Source organism: Mus caroli, unplaced genomic scaffold (genome assembly GCF_978045245.1).
Source record: "Mus caroli unplaced genomic scaffold, Mus_caroli_1 scaffold_6, whole genome shotgun sequence".
In the NCBI taxonomy this organism is placed as follows: Eukaryota; Metazoa; Chordata; class Mammalia; order Rodentia; family Muridae; genus Mus; species Mus caroli.
In genome coordinates, this window is record NW_028227261.1 from 80,246,737 (window position 1) to 80,273,948 (window position 27,212).

Below are 27,212 nucleotides of genomic sequence, written 5' to 3' on the forward strand. Positions count from 1 at the left end.
CCCAATTCTGAGAAGGTGCACAGTGTCCACACTTTGGTCTTCATTCTTTTTGAGTTTCATGCGTTTAGCAAATTGTATCTTAAATCTTGGGTATCCTAAGTTTTGGGCTAATATCCACTTATCAGTGAATACATATTGTGTGAGTTCTTTTGTGATTGTGTTACTTCACTCAAGATGATGCCCTCCAGGTCCATCCATTTGGCTAGGAATTTCATAAATTCATTCTTTTTAATAGCTGAGTAGTACTCCATTGTGTAAATGTACCATAATTTCTGTATCCATTCCTCTGTTGAGGGACATCTGGGTTCTTTCCAGCTTCTGGCTATTATAAATAGGGCTGCTATGAACATAGTGGAACATGTGTCCTTTTTACCGGTTGGGACATCTTCTGGATATATGCCCAGGAGAGGTATTGCTGGATCCTCCGGTAGTACTATGTCCAATTTTCTGAGGAACCGCCAGACTGATTTCCAGAGTGGTTGTACAAGCTTGCAATCCCACCAACAATGGAGGAGTGTTCCTCTTTCTCCACATCCTCGCCAGCAACTGCTGTCACCTGAATTTTTGATCTTAGCCATTCTGACTGGTGTGAGGTGGAATCTCAGGGTTGTTTTGATTTGCATTTCCCTGATGATTAAGGATGTTGAACATTTTTTCAGGTGTTTCTCTGCCATTCGGTATTCCTCAGGCGAGAATTCTTTGTTCAGTTCTGAGCCCCATTTTTTAATGGGGTTATTTGACTTTCTGGAGTCCACCTTCTTGAGTTCTTTATATATATTGGATATTAGTCCCTTATCTGATTTAGGATAGGTGAAGATCCTTTCCCAATCTGTTGGTGGTTTTTTTGTCTTATTGATGGTGTCTTTAGCCTTGCAGAAGCTTTGTAGTTTCATGAGGTCCCACTTGTCAATTCTCGATCTTACAGCACAAGCCATTACTGTTCTATTCAGGAATTTTTCCCCTGTGCCCATATCTTCAAGGCTTTTCCCCACTTTCTCCTCTATAAGTTTCAGTGTCTCTGGTTTTATGTGAAGATCCTTGATCCACTTAGACTTGACCTTAGTACAAGGAGATAGGAATGGATCGATTCCCATTCTTCTACATGTTAACAACCAGTTGTGCCAGCACCATTTGTTGAAAATGCTGTCTTTCTTCCACTGGATGTTTTTAGCTCCCTTGTCGAAGATCAAGTGACCGTAGGTGTGTGGGTTCATTTCTGGGTCTTCAATTCTATTCCATTGGTCTATTTGTCTGTCACTATACCAGTACCATGCAGTTTTTATCACAATTGCTCTGTAGTAGAGCTTTAGGTCCGGCATGGTGATTCCACCAGAGGTTCTTTTATCCTTGAGAAGAGTTTTTGCTATCCTAGGTTTTTTGTTATTCCAGATGAATTTGCAGATTGCACTTTCTAATTCGTTGAAGAATTGAGTTGGAATTTTGATGGGGATTGCATTGAATCTGTAGATTGCTTTTGGCAAGATAGCCATTTTTACAATGTTGATCCTGCCAATCCATGAGCATGGGAGATCTTTCCATCTTCTGAGATCTTCTATAATTTCTTTCTTCAGAGACTTGAAGTTTTTATTATACAGATCTTTCACTTCCTTAGTTAGAGTCACGCCAAGATATTTTATATTATTTGTGACTATTGAGAAGGGTGTTGTTTCCCTAATTTCTTTCTCAGCCTGTTTATTCTTTGTGTAGAGAAAGGCCATTGATTTGTTTGAGTTAATTTTATATCCAGCTACTTCACCGAAGCTGTTTATCAGGCTTAGGAGTTCTCTGGTGGAATTTTTAGGGTCACTTATATATACTATCATATCATCTGCAAAAAGTGATATTTTGACTTCATCTTTTCCAATTTGTATCCCTTTGATCTCCTTTTGTTGTCGAATTGCTCTGGCTAGGACTTCAAGTACAATGTTGAATAGGTATGGAGAAAGTGGACAGCCTTGTCTAGTCCCTGATTTTAGAGGGATTGCTTCAAGCTTCTCACCATTTACTTTGATGTTGGCTACTGGTTTGCTGTAGATTGCTTTTATCATGTTTAGGTATGGGCCTTGAATTCCTGATCTTTCCAAGACTTTTATCATGAATGGGTGTTGGATCTTGTCAAATGCTTTTTCCGCATCTAACGAGATGACCATGTGGTTTTTGTCTTTGAGTTTGTTTATATACTGGATTACGTTGATGGATTTCCGTATATTGAACCATCCCTGCATCCCTGGGATGAAACCTACTTGGTCAGGATGGATGATTGTTTTGATGTGTTCTTGGATTCGGTTAGCAAGAATTTTATTGAGGATTTTTGCATCAATATTCATAAGGGATATTGGTCTGAAGTTTTCTATCTTTGTTGGGTCTTTTTGTGGTTTAGGTATCAGAGTAATTGTGGCTTCATAGAATGAGTTGGGTAGAGTACCTTCTGTTTCTATTTTGTGGAATAGTTTGTGAAGAACTGGGATTAGATCTTCTTTGAAGGTCTGATAGAACTCTGCACTAAACCCATCTGGTCCTGGGCTTTTTTTAGTTGGGAGACTATTAATGACTGCTTCTATTTCTTTGGGGGATATAGGGCTGTTTAGATCATTAACCTGATCTTGATTCAACTTTGGTACCTGGTATCTGTCTAGGAACTTCTCCATTTCATCCAGGTTCTCCAGTTTTGTTGAGTATAGCCTTTGGTAGAAGGATCTGATGGTGTTTTGGATGTCTTCAGGATCTGTTGTTATGTCTCCTTTTTCATTTCTGATTTTGTTAATTAGGATGCTTTCCCTGTGCCCTCTAGTGAGTCTGGCTAAGGGTTTATCTATCTTGTTGATTTTCTCAAAGAACCAGCTCCTTGATTGGTTGATTCTTTGAATAGTTTTTCTTGTTTCCACTTGGTTGATTTCACCCCTGAGTTTGATTATTTCCTGCCGTCTACTCCTCTTGGGTGAATTTGCTTCCTTTTGTTCTAGTGCTTTTAGGTGTGTTGTCAAGCTGCTAATGTGTGCTCTTTCTAGTTTCCTTTTGGAGGCACTCAGAGCTATGAGTTTTCCTCTTAGAAATGCTTTCATTGCGTCCCATAAGTTTGGGTATGTTGTGGCTTCATTTTCATTGAACTCTAAAAAGTCCTTAATTTCTTTCTTTATTCCTTCCTTGACCAAGGTATCATTGAGAAGAGTGTTGTTCAGTTTCCACGTGAAGGTTGGCTTTCTATTATTTATTTTGTTATTGAAGATCAGCCTTAGTCCATGGTGATCTGATAGGATGCATGGGACAATTTCAATGTTTTTGTATCTGTTGAGTCCTGTTTTGTGCCCAATTACGTGGTCAATTTTGGAGAAGGTACCATGAGGTGCTGAGAAGAAGGTGTATCCTTTTGTTTTAGGGTAAAATGTTCTGTAGATATCTGCCAGATCCATTTGATCCATAACTTCTGTTAGTTTCACTGTGTCCCTGTTTAGTTTCTGTTTCCATGATCTGTCCATTGGTGAAAGTGGTGTGTTGAAGTCTCCCACTATTATTGTATGAGGTGCAATGTGTGCTTTGAGATTTACTAAAGTTTCTTTAATGAATGAGGCTGCCTTTGTATTTGGAGCATAGATATTCAGGATTGATAGTTCCTCTTGGAGGATTTTACCTTTGATGAGTATGAAGTGCCCCTCCCTGTCTTTTTTGATGACTTTGGGTTGGAAGTCAATCTTATCTGATATTAGAATGGCTACTCCAGCTTGTTTCTTCAGACCATTTGCTTGGAAAATTGTTTTCCAGCCTTTCATTCTGAGGTAGTGTCTATCTTTTTCTCTGAGATGAGTTTCTTGTAAGCAGCAAAATGTTGGGTCTTGTTTGTGTAGCCAGTTTGTTAGTCTATGTCTTTTTATCGGGGAGTTGAGTCCATTGATATTAAGAGATATTAAGGAAAAGTAATTGTTGTTTCCTGTTATTTTTGTTGTTAAAGTTGGCATTCTGTTCTTGTGGCTGTCTTCTTTTAGGTTTGTTGAGGGATTACCTTCTTGTTGTTTCTAGGGCGTGGTTCCTGTCCTTGTATTGGTTTTTTTCTGTTATTATCCTTTGAAGGGCTGGATTCGTGGAGAGATAATGTGTGAATTTAGCTTTGTCGTGGAATACTTTGGTTTCTCCATCTATGTTAATTGAGAGTTTGGCTGGGTATAGTAGCTTGGGCTGGAATTTGTGTTCTTTTAGTGTCTGTATAACATCTGTCCAGGATCTTCTAGCTTTCATAGTCTCTGGTGAAAAATCTGGTGTAATTCTGATAGGCTTGCCTTTATATGTTACTTGGCCTTTTTCTCTTACTGCTTTTAGTATTCTATCTTTATTTAGTGCATTTGTTGTTCTGATTATTATGTGTCGGGAGGTATTTCTTTTCTGGTCCAGCCTATTTGGAGTTCTGTAGGCTTCTTGTATGTTCATGGGCATCTCTTTCTTTAGATTTGGGAAGTTTTCTTCTATAATTTTGTTGAAGATGTTTGCTGGTCCTTTGAGTTGAAAATCTTCATTCTCATCCACTCCTATTATCCGTAGGTTTGGTCTTCTCATTGTGTCCTGTATTTCCTGGATGTTTTGAGTTAGGATCTTTTTGCATTTTCCATTTTCCTTGATTGTTGTGCCCATGTTCTCTATGGAATCTTCTGCACCTGAGATTCTCTCTTCCATCTCTTGTATTCTGTTGCTGATGCTTGCATCTATGGTTCCAGATTTCTTTCCTAGGGTTTCTATCTCCAGTGTTGCCTCATTTTGGGTTTTCTTTATTGTGTCTACTTCCCTTTTTAGGTCTAGTATGGTTTTGTTCATTTCCATCATCTGATTGGATGTGTTTTCCTGTTTCTCTTTAAGGACTTCTACCAGTTTGGTTGTGTTTTCCTGTTTTTCTTTAAGGACTTGTAACTCTTTAGCCATGTTCTCCTGTAGTTCTTTAAAGTCCTTCTTGATGTCCTCTACCATCATCATGAGATATGCTTTTAAATCCAGGTCTAGTTTTTCAGGTGTGTTGGGGTGCCCTGGACTGGGCGAAGTGGGAGTGCTGGGTCCTGATGATGGTGAGTGGTCTTGGTTTCTGTTAGTAAGATTCTTACCTTTACCTCTCGCCATCTGGTAATCTCTGGAGTTGTTATAGTTGTCTCTGTTCAGAGGTTGTTCTTCTGGGGATTCTGAGTATCCTCTCTCAGCAGACCTGTACAGACTAAGTTCGGCGGAGTCCCGGAGCCAAGATGGCGCTCCCTGCAGGGCAGGTCACTGTTCTCCGGCTGGGAGGGTGTCGGATGTCTGCGGCCCCAAAAGGGTGCTGCCTCAGCGGTTCTGTGGCTCCCGCCTGTCCCAGAAGCTGTCTGCCTCTGTGGTCCTCACTCTGACCTGTACAGACTAAGTTCGGCGGAGTCCCGGAGCCAAGATGGCACTCTCTGCAGGGCAGGTCTCTGTCCTCCGGCTGGGAGGGTGCCGGAAGTCTGCGGCCCCAAAAGGGTGCTGCCTCAGCGGCTCTGTGGCTCCTGCCTGTCCCAGAAGCCTTCTGCCCCCGTGGTCCCCACTCTGACCTGTAGAGACTAAGCTCGGCGGAGTCCCGGAGCCAAGATGGCGCTCCCTGTAGGGCAGGTCACTGTCCTCCGACTGGGAGGGTGCCGGATGTCTGCGGCCCCAAAAGGGTGCTGCCTCAGCGGCTCTGTGGCTCCCGCCTGTCCCAGAAGCTGTCTGCCTCTGTGGTCCTCACTCTAACCTGTAGACTAAGTTCGGCGGACTCCCGGAGCCAAGATGGCGCTCTCTGCAGGGCAGGTCTCTGTCCTCCGGCTGGGAGGGTGCCGGAAGTCTGCGGCCCCAAAAGGGTGCTGCCTCAGAGGCTCTGTGGCTCCTGCCTGTCCCAGAAGCCGTCTGCCCCCGTGGTCCCCACTCTGACCTGTAGAGACTAAGCTCGGCGGAGTCCCGGAGCCAAGATGGCGCTCCCTGCAGGGCAGGTCACTGTCCTCCGACTGGGAGGGTGCCGGATGTCTGCGGCCCCAAAAGGGTGCTGCCTCAGCGGCTCTGTGGCTCCCGCCTGTCCCAGAAGCTGTCTGCCTCTGTGGTCCTCACTCTAACCTGTAGACTGAGTTCGGCGGACTCCCGGAGCCAAGATGGCACTCTCTGCAGGGCAGGTCTCTGTCCTCCGGCTGGGAGGGTGCCGGAAGTCTGCGGCCCCAAAAGGGTGCTGCCTCAGAGGCTCTGTGGCTCCTGCCTGTCCCAGAAGCCGTCTGCCCCCGTGGTCCCCACTCTGACCTGTAGAGACTAAGCTCGGCGGAGTCCCGGAGCCAAGATGGCGTTCCCTGCAGGGCAGGTCACTGTCCTCCGACTGGGAGGGTGCCGGATGTCTGCGGCCCCAAAAGGGTGCTGCCTCAGCGGCTCTGTGGCTCCCGCCTGTCCCAGAAGCTGTCTGCCTCTGTGGTCCTCACTCTAACCTGTAGACTAAGTTCGGCGGACTCCCGGAGCCAAGATGGCGCTCTCTGCAGGGCAGGTCTCTGTCCTCCGGCTGGGGTCTTTTTTTTATCATGGGAAGTTTTCACTCCTTCTTCATTTATGACAAAAAACTTTGCTTTGTATATCATTCTGCCTGACAATAGCTGTGTCTTAGAACTTTAAATTTCATCTCTCCAAGCTCTGTTACCTTTAAAGGTTTTGTAGGAAATTTTATTTGTTCTGATGGGCTTGTTGATACATGTGACTTGGTGTTTCAAACATGCTTTGTCCTAGTTACTTAGTGGTTATTTATAATACAACAGGGTAAAGGTTTATCCATCTTGTCTCAGCTGAGGTCATTTTGGTTTTCTGCCTCCTGCTGTGGAAAAGACCCATGGAAATGCACCTAACCCTGTTCTAGAAACTCGGGGCAGAAATGCCCCAGCTAACTGCATGTTCTTAGCTCTTGTTAAGCTGCTTTTTGCTTCCCCCTGTGACTGCCAACCAGAATTGTTTGTGTGTATGTGTGTGTGTTCTCTGACTTTAAAAACTCCTTGTAATATGTATTCAGGGCTGCTCTGTGGAAAGTATTTCTCTTCAGACTGTCATCAGATTCTCAGTAGTCTCTAGGTTTTAACACATAACAATAATACGATGATACATTTTTTTGCTTTAATTTTATCTAATTTTTAAAAAAAAAATTTAGTTTTTTTTTTTTAAATTTTCCAAATGCCACCTGTATCAGGGGTAGCAATCTCTATTCCCAGCTTTGAAAATTTCTCTAATAATTTCATTTAACATGTTTTCTATGATTTTAGAATGTAATTCTTTTTCTATGTGCATAATACTCAGATTTTTGTCTCTTCGATTTGTATTTTCATATAATGTACCTTAAACTACCAGTCCACACTTCTAATTAAATCCTATGCGCTCTTGTGGGAAATTTTCAGAAATTCCACTTGTCATCAGGTTCAGTTACTCTGTTTTCTTTGATCAATGCTATTGATGGGGTTTTCTTTTCTTTTTTTTTAATTTATTTTTTTTATTAGGTATTTTCCTCGTTTACATTTTCAATGCTATCCAAAAGTCTCCCATACCCACCCCCCCCAATCCCCTACCCACCCACTGCCCCTTTTTGGCCCTGGGGTTCCCCTGTACTGGGGCATATAAAGTTTGCAAGTCCAATGGGCCTCTCTTTGCAGTGATGGCCGACTAGGCCATCTTTTGATACATATGCAGCTAGAGACAAGAGCTACGGGGTACTGGTTAGTTCATATTGTTGTTCGACCTATAGGGTTGCAGTTCCCTTTAGCTCCTTGGGTAATTTCTCTAGCTCCTCCATTGGGGGCCATGTGATCCATCCAATAGCTGACTGTGATCATCCACTTCTGTGTTTGCTAGGCCCTGGCATAGTCTCACAAGAGACAGCTATATCTGGGTCCTTTCAGCAAAAATCTTCCTAGTGTATGCAATGGTGTCAGCATTTGGAAGCTGATTATGGGATGGATCCCTGCATATGGCAATCACTAGATGGTCCATCCTTTCATCACAGCTCCAAATTTTCTCTGTAACTCCTTCCATGGGTGTTTTGTTCCCGTTTCTAAGAAGGGGCAAAGTGTCCACACTTTGGTCTTCTTTCTTCTTGAATTTCATGTGTTTAGCAAATTGTATCTTATATCTTGGGTATCCTAAGTTTCTGGGCTAATATCCACTTATCAGTGAGTACATATTGTGCGAGTTCCTTTGTGATTTGGTTAACTCACTCAGGATGATGCCCTCCAGGTCCATCCATTTGCCTAGGAATTTCAAAAATTCATTTTTTTAATAGCTGAGTAGTACTCCATTGTGTAAATGTACCACATTTTCTGTATCAAGGGGATAAAAATTGGAAAGGAAGAAGTCAAAATATCACTTTTTGCAGATGATATGATAGTATATATAAGTGACCCTAAAAATTCCATGAGAGAACTCCTAATCCTGATAAACAGCTTCAATGAAGTAGCTGGATATAAAATTAACTCAAACAAGTCAATGGCCTTTCTGTACACAAAGGATAAACAGGTTGAGAAAGAATTTAGGGAAACAACACCCTTCTCAATAGTCACAAATAATATAAAATACCTTGGCATGACTCTGATTAAGGAAGTGAAAGATCTGTATGATAAGAACTTCATGTCTCTGAAGAAAGAAATTAAAGAAGATCTCAGAAGATGGAAAGATCTCCCATGCTCATGGATTGGCAGGATCAACATTGTAAAAATGGCTATCTTGCCAAAAGCAATATAAAGATTCAATGCAATCCCCATCAAAATTCCAACTGAATTCTTCAACGAATTAGAAAGGGCAATCAGCAGATTCATCTGGAATAACAAAAAACCTAGGATAGCAAAAACTCTTCTCAAGGATAAAAGAACCTCTGGTGGAATCACCATGCCGGACCTAAAGCTGTACTACAGAGCAATTGTGATTAAAAACTGCATGGTATTTGTATAGTAACAGACAAGTAGACCAATGGAACAAAATTGAAGACCCAGAGATGAACCCACACACCTATGGTCACTTGATCTTTGACAAGGGAGCTAAACCATCCAGTGGAAAAAAGACAGCATTTTCAACAAATGGTGCTGGCACAACTGGTTGTTAACATGTAGAAGAATGTGAATTGATCCATTCCTATCTCCTTGTACTAAGGTCAAATCTAAGTGGATTAAGGAACTCCACATAAAACCAGAGACACTGAAACTTATAGAGGAGAAAGTAGGGAAAAGCCTCAAAGATATGGCTACAGGGGAAAAATTCCTGAATAGAAGAGCAATGGCTTGTGCTGTAAGATCAAGAATCGATAAATGGGACCTCATAAAATTTCAAAGCTTCTGCAAAGCAAAAGACACCGTCAATAACACAAAAAGGCCACCAACAGATTGGGAAAGGATCTTTACCTATGCCAAATCGGATAGGGGACTAATATCCAATATATATAAAGAACTGAAGAAGGTGGACTCCAGAAAATCAAATAACCCCATTAAAAAATGGGGCTCAGAGTTGAACAAAGAATTCTTGCCTGAGGAATACCGAATGGCTGAGAAACACCTGAAAAAATGTTCAACATCCTTAATCATCAGGGAAATGCAAATCAAAACAACCCTGAGATTCCACTTCACTCCAGTCAGAATGGCTAAGATCAAAAATTCAGGTGACAGCAGATGCTGGCGAGGATGTGGAGAATGAGGAACACTCTTCCATTGTTGGTGGGATTGCAAGCTTGTACAACCACTCTGGAAATCAGTCTGGCGGTTCCTCAGAAAATTGGACATAGTACTACCGGAGGATCCCGCAATACCTCTCCTGGGCATATATCCAGAAGATGTCCCAACCGGTAAGGACACATGCTCCACTATGTTCATAGCAGCCTTATTTATAATAGCCAGAAGCTGGAAAGAACCCAGATGCCCCTCAACAGAGGAATTGATGGGGTTTTCTTAGGAGGTTTTTGATTGAATTGTTTGTTTTTGTTTTTTGTTTTCCCTTCAACATTTCTTATATCTTGTGTTGAGTTCATTGTTTTATTTAGCTTTTTATCTCTTGTTGGAATTCTTGCAAAAAATTATTTTCTTCTTTGACTTCTTTGAATATATTCTTATTTAATTTGAGTTCCCTGGGTTTTAATAACCTAGCTCACTGTCATTAGAGGCCACTCTGAGATCAACAGTTTTGAAAAAGTTAGGGTTTTTGTTGTTTGTTCATGTCTCTGATTGGTTGGTTGAGTTTTTTGTTTGTTTGTTTGCTTGTTTGTTTTAGTGGTTGTTGTTCATATATTGCTTTAGGGTTTCTACAGTTGGCTTTACTTTATTGCTTAGATTTATTTTCAGAAATATAGCTTCAGTATTTTTAAAACATAGAAAAAGCATGTATTTATTAATTTTGCCATTTAGAGGATACATACTTGCCATAGTATCTGTGTGGAATTCAAAGGAAAAGTTGCCAGAATATGTTCTCTTTTTTACATAATGCAGGCTCCTGGGAATGAATTCAGGTTGCTTTGTAGAATCCAAAATAAATTCAAGACCACCTAACCCCTTCCCCTCTAATGGGACTTCATAAACATAGCCATCAAAATGACTGAGACTACAGCTGCCAAAACAAAATTAGCTGTTCTCAGAAAAATAACCATAACAAGATTAGCAGTTCCCAGAGAAATTTCCCCTACCCACCCCACACTGAATTCTGAGAAAAAACACAAACCGCCCTGACCTTGCTAGAATTCCCTGTGATGATAATCGCTGTGACATTAATAGGTGACCCATAAGTTCAAAATATACTGCTGCTTTTCTGACCAAATCATAATAAACCACCATAAGGGCAGGCAGAGTGAGTCACTAGGCCAAAGGTAGTCACCCTATTCAACCAATCAATGTCTGAAAAGGTTACTTGCTACACCAATGAGAATAAGCCAGCTAGCCCTGTTGCCTAAATCTGCCCCTTACAAGGTATACAAAGTGTGTTCTTTGTTTGTTCTGAGTCTCTCCTCTGGCCTGTGTACTCCCCTAGGGGGAGGGGGAGGGGCCACTGGTCCCTAATGAGTTAGATCAATAAAAATCCTCTTGCAGTTTTCAGTAATGGCAGTCTCTGTGGTCTTTGTGAGTGAGGGTCTTTTGATGGACTCCAACAGCTTAACTTTGCAGCTAATATATTTACAGCTCATCTATCTCACTATGCAAGCATCATACTAGGCAATTAACATTGGTCCCTTTCATGTCAATAAATTTTGTAATGTATTTCATATAGAGAAATTTTAACCCAGCAACATGGCTATTCTGATACCATCCAAAGAAGTCTATGTGATCTGGTTGCAGTACAGACACTCCAGCATAGAAGTATATAACTTTAATTCTTCTGTCTGTAATTCTTTAGGAATAGCCCATTCAGTCAGTCAACAACTTCTCCAGTGCAGGAGCGAGGATTGAAAAGAAAAAGACAATTAGACAATGCTGCAGCATGACCCCAGTCAATGAGACTGAGACTGAAGCCAGATTTATTTCTACCAATCCACTTTTATACAATTTTAATTACAGGCAAGTATTAAGGGCAAGTGATACAATAAGGAACTAGCAAGGCAATAAGCAAAGTCCAGCGATTACTCCCATGACAGTTGTTTCTAAAGACTTGTAAGAATGACCAAAATATCTGAGCCCACTTCCTTGTCCAAGCCCAAAATCTGATTCTTGCCTGAAGCCTATTTCTTTTGTTCCACCCTAAGATTAAAATTCCTGCCTGAACCTACTTCCCTATTATAGCCTAAAGTTAGATTCTTGTCTGAACTTAATTCCTTGTCATGCCCTAATGTCAGATTCCTGCCTGAAGCCCATTTCTTTGTCCTTGGCCAATGTCAGATTCCTGCCAAGTGGTCTCCCAAAGGCTCTCCACATAATCCAAAACAATGACATCTATTTCAGGGGAAGACAAACTGACAAATCAGAGAAAGAGTTAGACAATGAGTTAGATAGACACCCAACTCTTTTTTTTTAAATTTCTTTTTAAATTTTTAATATTTTTTTATTATGTATTTTCCTCAATTACATTTCCAATGCTATCCCAAAAGTCCCCTATACCCTCCCCCCCACTTCCCTACCCACCCATTCCCATTTTTTTGGCTCTGGTGTTCCCCTGTGCTGGGGGATATAAAGTTTGTGTGTCCAATGGGCCTCTCTTTCCAGTGATGGCCGAACGCTGACACCATTGCATACACTAGCAAGATTTTGCTGAAAGGAACCAGATATAGCTGTCTTTTGTGAGACTATGCCAGGGTCTAGCAAACACAGAAGTGGATGCTCACAGTCAGCTAGTAGATGGATCACCCAACTCTCTTGAGAACAGCACAGGAGAGAGAGGCTGTTTAAGAGCAGAATATGGAGAAAGAGTTGGAAGTCAATGAGGTGAGTGCAGGTCAGTGGAGTTGAGTTTGTTTGTGAGTTTATGCAGTTCAATGGAGGTCATCCAAGACAGTTGAAGCCAGAGAATAAGCATCCAGGAGTTTAGAGAAAAAAAAATTGCTAGAGGTAGTTTTAGGTGAAGCAGAACAATTTATCGAGAAGCCGAGAGAAGCCAGATTGAATCAGACAGTTTGGAGAGAAGTTTGAGCACTAACAGCTGAGATAAACCAGCTAGCTAGAGTTCACAAAAACTAGAAAGAGTGAGCTTATTCAGCAGTAAGCCTCTGAGATGACATTTTCTCCAGATGAATAAAAGTTACTTTTAGATAAAAGTGCTTTTTACAGTTTCTGAAAAATTTTTGTTGACTAGTGATATAATTCTCAGCTTCCTCCTTGGTAATCTCTGTAGCTCAGCTCTAGCCATTTTCAAAGTAATGTTAAGAAGAAAAGCAAGAGCTAGGAGTTATCATTTGCAAAAGATCAGTATTGTAATTTTAGTAATTTTAAATTCTAGCTACAACTTAATAAGTGAATAGAAGAAATGAGAAAATTCTCCATCATGGTATGATTTTTCTTGCCTATGGAATATTCAAGTAAAATATACTGCAATCATCAATGAAGTTTGGAATTAAAATTAAAAGGATGTAATATGTTTCATAGGAATTCTCCTGGCATACAGTTTAAACCTACAGTGTTCACCCTAGGGATTATAAGCCCTTTGGGGGTGGTCACATATCAGATATTCTACATAGCAGATATTTACATTGAAATTCATAACAGTAGCAAAATTAAAATTATGAAGTAGCAAAGAAATAATTTTATGGTTGGGCAGTCACCAAAACATGAGGAACTGTATTAAAAGGTTGCAGCATTAAGAGACTTGAGGGCCACTGATTTAAATAATGATGCACAAATGCATTATAGAAAGAATGGGATGAACAACCATATTTTATTGAGTGTTCATATTATATAACTTTGCTGAAATAAGTTTTGTCTCTTTTAAGCACAAGAAATCTCAGAGTTACAATGGTTTTTAAACATGTACCCCTACATATCATCTCTGGGAAAAGGGGAATTTTGGAAGATATAATAAGCATCCTATCATCTTTCCTACACTGAGAATTTTCCCCTGGATATTTTTTACATCATATTTCAAGAAGATAAAAAAATATGTATCTGTTCATTGAAACTTTAGGCAAGAAAAGTTGGATTCTGAGATTGAGTCAATTGCCCGCAATTGTCCATAGGCAGTTTCTTTCAGGGTTGATAAATAGTGTTTTTTTCTTTGCATCAAGAGGTTTGGGCATGAGGTTGTCTTTAATGTGTGTGTATGTGTGTATGTGTGTGTGTGTGTGTGTGTGTTGTTGGTTTTGTTTTTTTCTTCTTTTCCTTTTTTTTTTTTTTTACCTGAGGGAGCAAACTGAGTTAATGGAACTCATAAACTTAATCCTAGATGAGTTGAATTAGGATTCAGTTCTAATGACTCTGGCATTTGCTATTTTCGTAGAGTTTCAGTCTGTCATTGAGGAAGTAATTCTTTTTTTTTATGTAATGATTAGGTTATTTTACAAAGCTTGTCTTTTCTCTCAGTAAGACAGACACAATGTAGGTTGTCATGGCAGATCCCTCATCCTTAGGGGATGGGTGTTCAATGTGAGTGCATGTCTTACAGAACAAGCTTCTATAGGACAATGGCTATGGACCATTGTTTCAAACCCCTCCCGGTCTAGTACACCAAAAGAGCACATCTTTGTGAGCCTGGCCTGTGGGCCTTAGAAGTTGCCCTGCACCTGGTGTCATCCTGGTGTCACCCAGGACAGGAAGAGTAGAGCAGTGGCTTTATAAATATTGGTGGGACAGACATTGCTAGGTGACCTCTGAAAAGGTGACATCTCATCACTCTCACCCACAGGAGTAGCAATACTGAATGGGAATAGACTCACTCAGGGGACTGGAGAGATGGTCCAGTGGTTTAGAACAGAGACTGCTCTTCATGACCCAGATTCAACTCCTAACAGCCACATGGCTGCTTGAAACCATTTGGAACACCAGTTCTAGGGGATCTGACACCCTCACAGCACACCGAATCACATTTTAAATAAAATATTTCAGCCACTGAACTTGAGGAAAGTCACTCTCTGCAGGCCATATCACTGAATTGAAAGTCTAATACCATCTTCAATGTCAGGTAGGTGACAAGCAGGCTGAGGTGACCTCCTACAGGGAAAAGCCCAGTTCTCATAGCTTGAATCTAGCTGGAATCCCTGTCCTGCCCTCTTATGTGGTGGCCCAGGCATGAGTATTCTTGAAGATCCTAAATTTGAAGCCAGCCTGGTCTACAGAGGGAATCCAGGGCAGTCACACCTGCCCTGCCTGCACACCTAAGCAGTGAGTTTTGGTAGTGTTGGCCTTCAACCTTCTGCAGTACACACAGTAAAGACAGGGGTAAGGTGCCAAGACATGGGTACTAGGAACTGTCTTCAATCAGCCCACCACCTCTGGACAGTCCAAGTACCAATAAGTCCCTCAGTCACAGGACAAAATCTTCTTCCCTCCAGGAGTTAACTTTGGGCGGGGTTGAGCTATAGAGCCTGGAACTCAGGCTCATCAGGAGAAGCAAGGTGGGGGCTGCCTTCCTTCTAGCTCTAGGGGGTTCCTGGAGAAGAATGTGGAAGGAAGTGTTCCTTGGCCTCATTGTACACAAGTCTAACCATGCCTGCTTTCCAGGCTTTCTTCTCACTTTCCCTTTTCCTAGAAGTCAGTTTTCTGGCTTGTATCTCTCTAAGAGTCCAATGCTTAATCAAGTTCTGGTCTTCCAGGAAAGCAGGTCACAGGACTAATATAGGATTGCAGGAGCTTTTCAGTTCATTCCTTTAGTGCCACAAGGTATCAGGAAGATGATGGTCTAAGCATTCATTCATATCTTCGATGCTCAATCCTCCCAGCAGGTGGTCAGTGCAGTCATTCACCACTGGATGAAGCTGGAAGTGGTTCCTCAGCTTCTGAACTTGTCTCCATCACGACTTAGCAGACAGCCGTGGAAACTCAGTACTTGTGTTGTTTGCAATGCTATAGAGGTATAGTGAGGTCCACTCTGCCCAGGTATGGTCAGAAGATGGCTCAGAGTCTGTGCAGTTCAGTCTTCAATCTCTTCCAAGCACCAGAGTGCTTCTGTAGGATGGCAAAGCAAGCTGTGCAGTCAAGATTGGCAGTCCACTAGCAAAGATCTCTACTACAGGCACCCCCAATTCTTAAAAATGTCAACAGCCTTTAGTGTAGGACAGAGATTATGGATGCTGAGGTCTCATGACAAAAGGGGAGGGGGCGGCAGTATATAAAAACAATAAATCAAAGGACAAGAGACATGATGGGATAGGCAGGCATTCCAGGGTCCTGAGCTCGACCCAAGAGGTTTGAGGGTGGAATAGCTCAAAGGGTTGCATAGGCAGTCCCTCTCATCTGGCCAGTGGGTATATCAGGCCTCAGGTTGTAGGAAGGAGGTGGTTTTGTAGGAGTTGGCTTCAGAACAACCTGACTGGTGGGGGATCCAAGGAGGTGACCCAAATGCTCTCTAGGGGAGCAAAGGAGGGAGGTTCTGGAGGTGTCTGATGATCCTCTGTTCTGACGTCATGTTGTAGCTCTCTCCACTTGTGACAGGAGTGCCTCACTAGGTCACAGATGAACAAAAGGGGTAAGATGACTCATATGATCATGAACGCAATCCTGACCTTTCTTTTCCAGGCAGCATTCACTGTCACAGCATCTGAATCCTCTGGGGCAGTTTAAGATGGCACTTGTGTTTACAGCCTCATTGGCACTTACTTGTTGGAGACTAGAAGGCAGGCCAAAGATCAAGGTGAGTGCATCATGGAACCAGGTATCCTGCATCCTGGCAAGGGGGCCACTGAGCTTCAGTGTGTAAGGACAGAGTGACAGGTCAAGACCTTTCCCCCTATCGGTCCCAGTCTCAGGATAGGGGCAGAGTAAACACACTGAAGTTGGGTGGGACCAGGGCTTCCAGCTGAACAGGAGCTCAGGGAAGAAAAGTGGAAAGGAGCTGGCCTTGCTTGAGTTTGAGGAATTGGGACTTGGAAGGTTAGAAGAGATTGATTTGTCAACTTTGTAAGTGGAATGGAGCGGAGCACTTTAGGAGGTGAATTCTTCATCTGTGAAACATTCTTAACTGTTTAAACAAACATTTAAAAAGATTTACTTTCAGTATATTTATCTAATATGTATGTGTGATCATGTGAGTGAATGCCACATGTGTGCATTTGTGTCCTGTAGAGGCCTAAAGAGCGTGTCAGATATCTTGCTACTGGATTTAAATGGTTGTTTACTGATGCTACTAGATTAAGTGGTTATTAATGCTAATGGATTTAAACGATGCTGGGAATATGACATTGGCTCTTCTGGAAAAGCAGAAAGTGCTGTTAACTACTGAGTCATCTCTGGAGACCCTCAGGTATGTGTGTGTGTGTGTGTGTGTGTGTGTGTACAATTTCTATATTTTTTTCTTCTGTGGTTTACTTTTTTTTTTTTTTTGAGACAGGGTTTCTCTGTGTAGCAAACAAGGAAGTATTATTCATGAAAAAACACATTAGTTATATAACCAAAATCTATAGAATACAACACACACACACACACACACACACACACACACACACACACACACACATTTCAGACAGCCATTAATACTGACAGATTAATTTCTGGGATCAGCTACAGTGACACAGCTCAACTTTGTTGGTAAATTAGGGGCTGTACAGATCTTGGGAAGTGGGTAATGGTTTGAGATTTTCAAGGTTGGTGAACACTATTGGCTAGAACAGAGGCCTGAGAATGTTTCATTTACATGCAGAAGAATTCCAAGAACTTACTGGGCAAGTTCTTATAGGGAGAGAGGAAGTTGAAGTTTTGATCTGGCTATAGGCTATGAGACTTTCCTCAGAGGTTCTTTTGCGGGTTTACCTGAGGCAAGAGTGGCTGACTCCTGAGGAAGAAGAATGAGGTCAACATTTGACCTTCACACACATGCTCCCATGATGTGCAGGTATATCACAATCCTCATATCTACCTTTGTACATTAAAAGACACCACATATACATACTAATTAAATATAATTTATTTATCCATCAGGGATTCATTATATTTTTGCTAGCTTATTCTCACTACCCCAAACTATAAACAATCTAGATGGTCCTTAGAAAATGACAAGATAAATTATTTGTTTATCCTCATATTTATTTATTTATCTGGTCACCTTCTGGAAAATATTTTTATTGTTTAATATTTTATGGCATCAAAAATAAACTGTCATAAACATTTACAAATAATACATAAATTTTGTCAATTTTTCCTAACAAACCAGGAACATTCATTGATTATTTAAAACATTACTAAATAGTATTTTACGTATTTCTTTTATTTTTAGCCATTGGATATACTATAACTTACTTCAGTTCTTTCTACTTGCCAGGCATTGTGAAATACATATTTATTTCCAAGCACTCTGAAATTTGAGGCCTGTTGGAGTTACACAGGGAAACTTTGTTCCCCAAACAAATGACCAAACTCTAAACATTTATAATTAAATTGTTTTTCTTTATGTTCAGTGCCAGAAAGGCTTTCAAAACAATAAAAAAGCTAAAAATGTCACCAAAACATAAAACAAAACGAAACAAAAAAGAAAAGAAAAGAAAAAGTGCTCAATAAGTGCTTCTTTTCATTTTTTTCTATAATATACATGAAAATATTGGACATTCTACCAGAATAATTTAAAACATGTTCCAAATTCTGTTTCTAACAGTTCCTTCTCTTCTTCACATTTTTTCTTTTCTTTTTTTTTTTTTTAAGTGTTGGTTTCCTTTGCCAGTTTTCTGGTTTTCCCTTGATAATAGCCTTGGGTAATGAAGGAAGCCCCTTACCTGTGTTCTCATCACTTAGAAGGATAGAAACTGTCCAATGAAGCTCAGGATAGTCGAGTTAAGTGTTATGTTCCTCTTATTCTGTGATGTATGCTCTTATAATATATTAGCCAAACCCAAACCAATGATTCAAAAGATACAGCAACAGAACAAAAACTAAAAATGTGATCAAATCAAATCACTGACAGCAGAAACTGGAGCAGGAGATCTGGAGGGAGCAGAGGCTTTAAGTTTGCCTGTTTGTGTTAATCAAAAAGCTCCTACCCGCATTATCAGCATTGCTTAGACGAGCAATATATTTTATGCATGTTTCTGTTCAAAGTGTCCTGAGAAGCATTTTCCTGAGGAAGAGAACACTGTCTATACTTCCATATTTTATCTTAAAACATGGTTATGCTCATCATATTTAAATTCAGCTCCTGTAGATCAGCAGTGCTCTTCTGTCTCTTTCTGTGTTTCCTAGCCCAAGCTGTGGATTCTGGGGGCACCTCATTCATTCTCTTCCATTCTTTGTACTTGCTTGGCTTGCACTCATACATTCTTTACATTTTTGTTAAGATAAAAAAAAAAATAAGCGCTGGAAAAGTTTCCTACACAGAGATTTTTGCCATTTGCTCAGTTTGTCACTTTCTTCCCTTCTTATCAATATATTTATTTTTCTGTCTTGCTTTCCCCTAGACACTGTAGTTCATAGCTCTATGACTTCAGGAATGTACATCCCTACTCAGACAATGAGAGAACTCAACGTGTGCCAAGGGCTATACCTTGTCGTAACAATTGACATAGCATGATATTAAATGGCCAAAGTCCTTCTCTAAATATTTCTCTCTCTCTCTCTCTCTCTCTCTCTCTCTCTCTCTCTCTCTCTCTCTCTCTCTCTCTCACACACACACACACACACACACACACACATACACACACACACACACACACACACACACACACACACACAACTTTTCATTCTTTCTCTCTCCTCAGATCCCAGGCTGCTATCTGTCATCTTTCCATTGGTTAGGCTAAGGCATGGGAAAGGTAAATTTGAGGAAGCTAACTTGGGATATATTGTAAGAATTTCTCTCTCTCAAACACACACACACACAAGTAAAGTAAAATAAATAAAAGCAACCCTCTCATAGTCTCATAATAGTTCAGGAGATCTGATCTTTATATTTTTACAAATATTGCAATCTGATTAATAAATTACCAGTAGCCTGAAGTAAGTCTTGATGAGTATGCAAAAAGGCACAGAATATAAGAGATGTGCTAAAAACTGATTTTTTTAATTTAAAAGAGATTATACCAGTGAACATGTTAAACTGGATGGAGAAAATCCCATAATGTCTCAGCTTTATACAAAGAGCAACTAAGGAAAGCGAAGAACTGGAGACATGGCCTTCCATAGAGAAGAGGATATGAAACTGTTTTTCAGTGCAAAACTGTCAGCACTAAAACCATGCATAGAAGTAACATTATATGGACAAGATATATTATATTTAGGGATATATATGCATGCATGAATAATTATTAGCAAGAAAGAGGCCATGAATTTGAAGAAGAGTTGGGAGTGGTATATGTAAGAGTTTAAATGGAGAAAGGGAGGGATGAAATATTGTACTTATAATATAATCTCAAAAATAAAGTAGTATCTAACAAAAAGTCATAGTACTGGTTTTAAAGAATTTATTTTTTTAGTTAAATTCTTTAGTGAGGTAACCCAATCACAAAAGATATGCACTCACTGGGATATTAGCCCAGAAGCTCAGAATACCCAAGATACAATTCACAAAACACATGAAACTGAAGAAGAAGGAAGACCAAAGAGTGGATACTTTGATCCTTCTTAGAAGGGGGAACAAAATACCCTTCATGGAGACAAAGTGTGAAGCAGAGATTGAAAAAAAGGCCATCCAGTTACTGCCCCACCTGGGGATCCATCCCATAAACAACCACCAAAACCAGACACTATTGTGGATGGCAACAAGTGCTTGCTGACAGGAGCCTGGTATAGCTGTCTCCTGTAAGGGTCTACCAGTGCCTGACAAATACAGAAGTGGATGCTCACAGCCATTCCTTGGATGGAGCACAGGGCCCCCAATGAAGGAGTTAGAGAAAGTATCCAAGGAGCTGAAGGGGTTTGCAGTCCCATAGGAGGAACAACAATATGAACTAACCAGTACCCCCAGAGCTCCCTGCGACTAAACCACCAACCAAAGAAAACACATGGTGAGTTCATGTCTCTAGCTGTGTATGTAGCAGAGAATGGCCTAGTTGGTCATCAATGGGAGGAGAGACCCTTGGTCCTGTAAAGGTTCTATATCCCAATATAGGCGAATGCCAGGGCCAGGAAGTAGGAGTAGGTGGGTTGGTGGGCAGGGGGAAGGGAAGGGGATAGGGGCTCTTTGGAGGGGAAACCAGGAAAGGGGCTGACATTTGAAATGTAAACAAAGAAAATATCTAATAAAAAAAAGAAAAAACATCTAAGAAAGGGACAAAAATCTTTTATCATCTTTGTTCTTAGAGTATTATCTTAGTTATTGTTTTATTGCTGTGAAGAGACACCATGACAAAGATGATGTATAAAAGAAATATTTTCATTGATACAGTTTGAGATGTTGAATGATGACAACCATTGCGGATGCATGGCAGCAGGCAAGCAGGCATCACCTGGCAGAGAGAGAGAGAGAGAGAGAGAGAGAGAGAGACTGAGCACAGCCTGACCTCTCCACCCACAGTATACACGTGCATGTGTTCCTGAAAACATGTATGAAACACAGAGAGGAAGAGAGAGAGAGAGAGACAGAGACAGAGACAGAGACAGAGACAGAGACAGAGACAGAGACAGAGACAGAGAGAAAGAGACAGAGAGAGAGAAAGATGAAATAGATCTCATCGAAGTTCTCTCTTCTGTGATATAGCACTGAACACTCAAGTTTTGGAATTAAAAGTCTCGAATTCTCTCTAGTGTGGCTTTAGTAGTCTAACTAACTAGAATAATAAAGAAAACTTAGTTGTTTATTTACACAATGGAGTATTACTCAGCTGTTAAGAAAAATCACACCATGGAATTTCAGGCAAAAGAATGGAACTAGAAAAGATAATCCTGAGTGAGATAATCCAAACCCAGAAAGACAAACATGATATGTATCACTTATAAGTGGATATTAGGTATTACATAAAGGATAATCATGTAACAATCCACAAATCACAGAAGCTGAGGAACAAGGAGAATTACAGGGGGATGCATAGATCTCTCTGAGAAAAAGGAAATAGAACAGATTATGAGGGTGGAGTGTAGGAGGGTAGAAAGACCAGGTGAAGTAGGAAGGCACAGAGGGAGAGAGTACTTTCATAATTGGGTAGTATCTGTGGGGAGGAATAAGAAATCCTAGTCCAGTGAAAACTTCCTGGAACCTATGTGGGCTACTTTAGCCAGGACTATTAATAATGTTAGATATGGAGCTTGAATCAACCATCTCCTATAACCTGGAAAGGCTTTTGGTGCTGGGACTGGGCCACCAATTTTGCCATAATAACTTTGACATTCAACTTATCTAGTCTGCAGGATATGGTGGAGCAATGGTGGCTCAGAGCTTGTGGGAGTGGCCAAACAGTGGAAGAAAGGAAGTCCATGCCTAGATGCCCAGGAACCAGCTTTTCATTGGCCAGGAGACCTAGGATAGAACAGAACACATCTGCCCAAACAAACAAACAAACAAACAGCCCCAAAAGATTCCTAACAATAGTCTGCTATACTTGTAGATTACTGCCTAGCCCAATCATCATGAGAAAGGCTTCCTCCAGCATCTGATGGGAGCAGATGATGAGAGCTGCAGTTAAACCTGAAGCAGAGCTCAGGAAAGCCATCAGAAATGGGGTATAGTGGTTAGGACTCAGAGGTGTCAGCGATACTAGAAGAACATGGCTAACAAAATCAACTAAACAGGGCTCAAAAATTCTCACAGAGAACGAAGCATCCATCAGGAGCCCGCACTAAGACTCTTCACACAAGTTGTGGTGGTTTAGCTTGGAGTTTTGTTTTTGTTTTTTTTTTTTTTTTTTTTGAGACTCCTATCATTGGGATCAGGGTGTCTCTGACTCTTTTGCCTGCCTTTGGGACTCTTTTCCTCCTACTGGGTTGCATCTTCAGAGCCTTGATATGAGGATTTGTGCTTAGTGTTATTGCAGATTGTTATATAATGTTCAGTTGATATTCCTGGGAGGCCAGCTCTTTTTTAAAGGGAAACAGGAACAGTCAGTCTGAGGGAAAGGGCTGGTTGGGAGCTGGGGGAAAAGGAAGGAGAGGAAACTGAAATCAGGATATATTTTCATGAGAAAAAATAAAAGAAAATGAAAAAGAAGCTTTGATTTTTCCATCAAAGGAAATTTTATCTCTTCTTTCTTTCATTTCCTTCTAAGGAGTCATAAAAATTTATATAAACATAAAATTTTAATTCTATAATTTTTGCCAATTATTTCTAGAATACATGATGCCTGCTGCTTCATGTTTGCATAGTATTTTGAAAAAAAGTATGTTCACACTCATTATTGTATTTGGTTAGATCATGAAAAGTTTCAGACTTAAGATATCATTCACTTTATATCATTAGTTTGGTGATTTATTGGTAAAATCTGAAGCTGTGTAGAGATTGTTACTATATTTATTTATGTAGAAAATTATAACTTCTCCTGACTTATCAACCCATCAAATCACATGTGATATATAATATATTTAAAATAATATATCATATTTTATAAAATAACTTACATAAAAATAAAATATTAAAAATAAAATACAATAGATAATAATAATTATTGTTGAAGAGACTCTGAATGTAAATACTAAAGGTTAACTCAATTGGTTCCAAGAACACACACACAGGTAATTGGTAAGAGATTATGTCTAAGTTTATCTGTTTCTGAAAGAGAATAGTATTTGAAAATATGGACCAGGTAAGGATGCCATAGTTTGAGGGGATATAGTCCCCCACAGCATGAGGCCTGGCAGCAAGAATGTGAGGTGACAGTCTCACTGTATCTGTGGTGAGGAGTCAGAGAGAGATCAATCCTTGTATTCTAGTCACTTTCTCTCATTTTACTTTTTAGTTTTTTTTTAGTTTGGAACATGTCCCACAAGATAGGATGGCTCACACACATGGAGGGTTTTCTAATCAATTAAACTTCTCTGTAAGCACTCCTACAGACACATACAGAGGTGTTGTCTTTGCTTTGGAAGGGTTTCATTGCTATGAAATGACAGCATGACCATGGCAGCTCTGATAATAGAAAACATTTGATTGGAGCTGGCTTACAGTTTCAGAGGTTCAGTCCATCGTGGCAGTATCATCATGGCAGGAAGCATGACAATATGTAGGCAGACATGGTACTGAAGTGATTGAGAGTCTATATCTTGATCCACAGGCAGCAGAATGGGTCTGTGTCCTGTGGTCAGGAAGGTGAAGATTGGAATTCCACACTGAATGGAAGTTAAAGATGAGAGACATCAAAGTCCACCTTCCACAGTGATACACTTCCTCTAACTAGGCTACACCTATTTCAGCAAGGCTATGTTTCCTAATAGTGCCATTCTGTATGGGTCAAAATTTCAAACACATGAGTCTATGGATGCCAAGTCTATTGATACAACCACAGATGTGTTTTCCTGGTGATCCTAAATCCTATTAGGTCTATACCCACATAACATCTTTCCCATTTGGAGCCTTGATACTTAATGTCCATTGCTTCATGTTTCACTGTATGTGTCTACAAAATGAAAACTCTAGCAACCTTAAAGGTTTCCCAAAAGTGTTGCTTGAGATAATAGGACAGTAATTGGTCATCTACAGCTAACATCAATACATACTTGTAGAATGTAACAAGACTGAGAATGACAAATCACTCAAAGGCAAAACAAATTTTACAACTCAAGAGTCATGAACAATCTTTTAAAGTCACTCATACAAAGATAGGAGCAAAACCTAAACTTAACAAATCTAGCAGAGACATTCTCTAGGTTTATTAAGGCATTTCCAAGCTTTTTCATAAGAATTTCTGTCTTTAAACAATTTCTAATTGATTATAGGACTTTAAGCATGTATCTATCAGTTGCATTCTGATCACAAATACACACATGATTTATGATATATATTAGAACAGTTTCACAGGCTTCAATTACTCCATCCTGGTTATCTACAAATGCATGGTATATATTTTGATAGAGAAGAAGAAAATTCAGAATTTCTATAAAATAATAAAGTAAAATTGAATACAAACTTAGTATTGCTATCACAGCACAGTTAAGCCAAAACTGCACAGCAAATGATTTTGACAATGATCAAACAGACATTCCACAAGGTTAACCAAAATGCTGTGTTCCTGAGAATAATGAATTACTTTAGTGTGACAGTTATTACAGCCATTGACACAGGTATTCCTTTGCTGGCTTCTTTCTTCCCTCCCTCCCTCCCTCCCTCCCTCCCTCCCTCCCTCCCTCCCTCCCTCCCTCCCTTCCTCCCTCCCTCTCTTCCTTTCTCTATAGGAGAATATCATTTCATTCATATTTTATCTTACATTAAATTATCTGTTTCAACTACATGTCTTTGCTTTGTTTTGATTTTGACTTGCCAAAGAAAACATTTGACAGAGGTTTCGCCTCTAGCGGTAAATAACAAGAATAAAGGTAAATTACAAAGCTGATGACACAGAAGTGAAACCTTTTGTAAGTATGATGGTTTGAATATGCTTGGTCAGTTGGAAATAGCAATATTAAGAGGTATGAATTTTTATTGGAGGAGGTGTAGCCTTGTTAGAGAAACTGTCTCACCATGTGGGCAGGCTTTGAGAACTTGTTCCACACAGTGTTTAATGAAATCCTCTTCCTGGCTGGCTGCAGAAGACAGTTTTCTCCTAGCTGCCTTCAGATCAACATGTAGGTAGACCTCTTAGCTCCTCCACCAGCATGACTGTCTAGATGCTGCTATGATGATAATGGAATGTACTGAACCTCTGAAACTGTAAACCAGCCCCAATTAAATGTTGTCTTTTATAAAAATTGCCTTGGCAATGGTGTATTTTAACAGTAATAAAACCTTAACTACTATAGAAGTTAGTACCAGATACTGGGTATTGCTGTGATGGTCTGACTATGTTTTTGTTTGAAGAAAGGTGGATTCTGGAACTTAGGATTTGTAAAGTAGTAAAATGCTTTAAGTGGGTTTTAATGAATCACCTGAGTAGGAATATGGACATTGATGCTGAGGGTAATTTGAACTCTGGGGTCCTGGCTCAAGAGGTCTTAGAGGACAGGAATGTTTGTATGTGGCTTAGAGACTATTTTTTTTTCTGCAATTTTGGTGAAGAATGTGGCAGCTTTTGCCCTTGTTAGAAGAGTCTGCCTGAGGCTAAAGAGAAGAGATTTAGATTAATTATTTTGACAAAGGACATCTCAAAAAACCCTAATTTAAACTACTCACCCTATTAATAAAATTTTTTTGGGCAAGTGTAGCAAGCTTAGAAAGAAAAAAAAACTCAAAATATACGGTTCAAAGAGTAAAGGGGCCCAAGAAAATAGAATGAAACTAAATCCTGTGTTCAAGAATATTAAATGGATTTAAGGGAGTTTTGACATCAAGTTCAGATCCCAAATGGCTGAACTTACTGTTTATATGTTCCCAGTAGAACAAGTGATAGTTATATCATGTTAGGCATTATTATGACCTAGTTTTTGTTTTCATTTGAACATAAGGCGATATGATTATATATTAAATTGAAAAGAGATGGATATGATGACTATCCTAGGTTGTAAACTTGAATATACCTGGAATAAACTTCAATCCAGAACTTAAAAATCCTGTGAAAAGGAAAAGAAAGGCTTAGGTCCAGGTTTGGTGGAACATGCCTTTAAATCCACAGCATCTAGGAGACAGAGGCATACAGATATTTAAGTTCAATATCAGGTTACAGAGCACATTCCAGGAAAGCCAAGCTTAAGCAGGGAAGGAATTGGAAACAGAAAGCTACTGCTGCTGATGAACAAGAGGACCATGTTCCAGCCCCAGTAAGCAGCAGAACTCAGTAGCTTAAGCCATGTGTCTCTACATTTACAGTCAAGAGTAGAAGGGGTTACTGGGACAATTGATGCTTTTTAGCTGGAGCTAAGAAATTAATGGGAGTTAAAAAGAGACAAGCATCACAAAGGTGAAATCCTCTAGGAGGTATTTTTTGATGACACAAAGAAGCTGTGGCCCAGAGATAGACCTTGATATAGCAGCAGGACTTGGTAATGTGTAAGAGTCACCTAGGCGGTTTTAAAGGCATGAAGGGGTCATAGAGAGCAGTTGAGGCTTGGCACTCTGAGAGGCATGGAAAAGCTTTTAGGGAAGTTGTAGCCTTAGATGCAGTTGGTGGCACAGGTCTGAAGGTATCATGCAAAGAATTTGAAGCTGGGCAGAATGAAAAGAGCCCATGAGAGGTTAATGGTGAAGCTTAGTTGTAGTAGAAGAACCCATCATGTTGGAGATGCTAATATCATGGGATAACTACCAAGAACAGCAGCAGCAGTGTCCACAGTGCTACAGAGGACAGAGCCAGAGACATTACTCAAGCCTTTTGGAAGAGCCCAGAAGATAATATGTCGATACCAGATATTAGAACAAGAAGATGTGAAGTTGAAAATGCTATGGATATTTCAAGATGTGGGAGATGCTAGAGTCATGGTATACCTGCCATGGAAAGTGGCTAACAGAGATGAAACCAGCCAAGAGAAAGAAATTTGTTGTAGTCTTCAAAGAAAGGAGTTGAAGATCTGAATAGTGTTTTGACATCAGACCTGGAGCTGTACAGTTTCGAGTTTGCAGATCAGTTTTTTTGTTTATTTCTTTGCTTGTGTTTATTTTTGTTTTGCTTTTGCCTAGTATTTCCTCACTCCGATGTT

General features: G+C 40.2%; 1 long non-coding RNA gene and 1 pseudogene across 1 annotated transcript in view; both read right to left on the bottom strand.

The window, feature by feature from the left end:
* LOC110293773 (uncharacterized) overlaps positions 1 to 27,212 on the bottom strand; it is a 106,532-nt gene that overhangs the window by 20,686 nt on the left and 58,634 nt on the right. The gene's annotated exons all lie outside the window — the stretch shown is intronic.
* Positions 15,786 to 16,244, bottom strand: LOC110293772 (transmembrane protein 92 pseudogene; annotated as a pseudogene).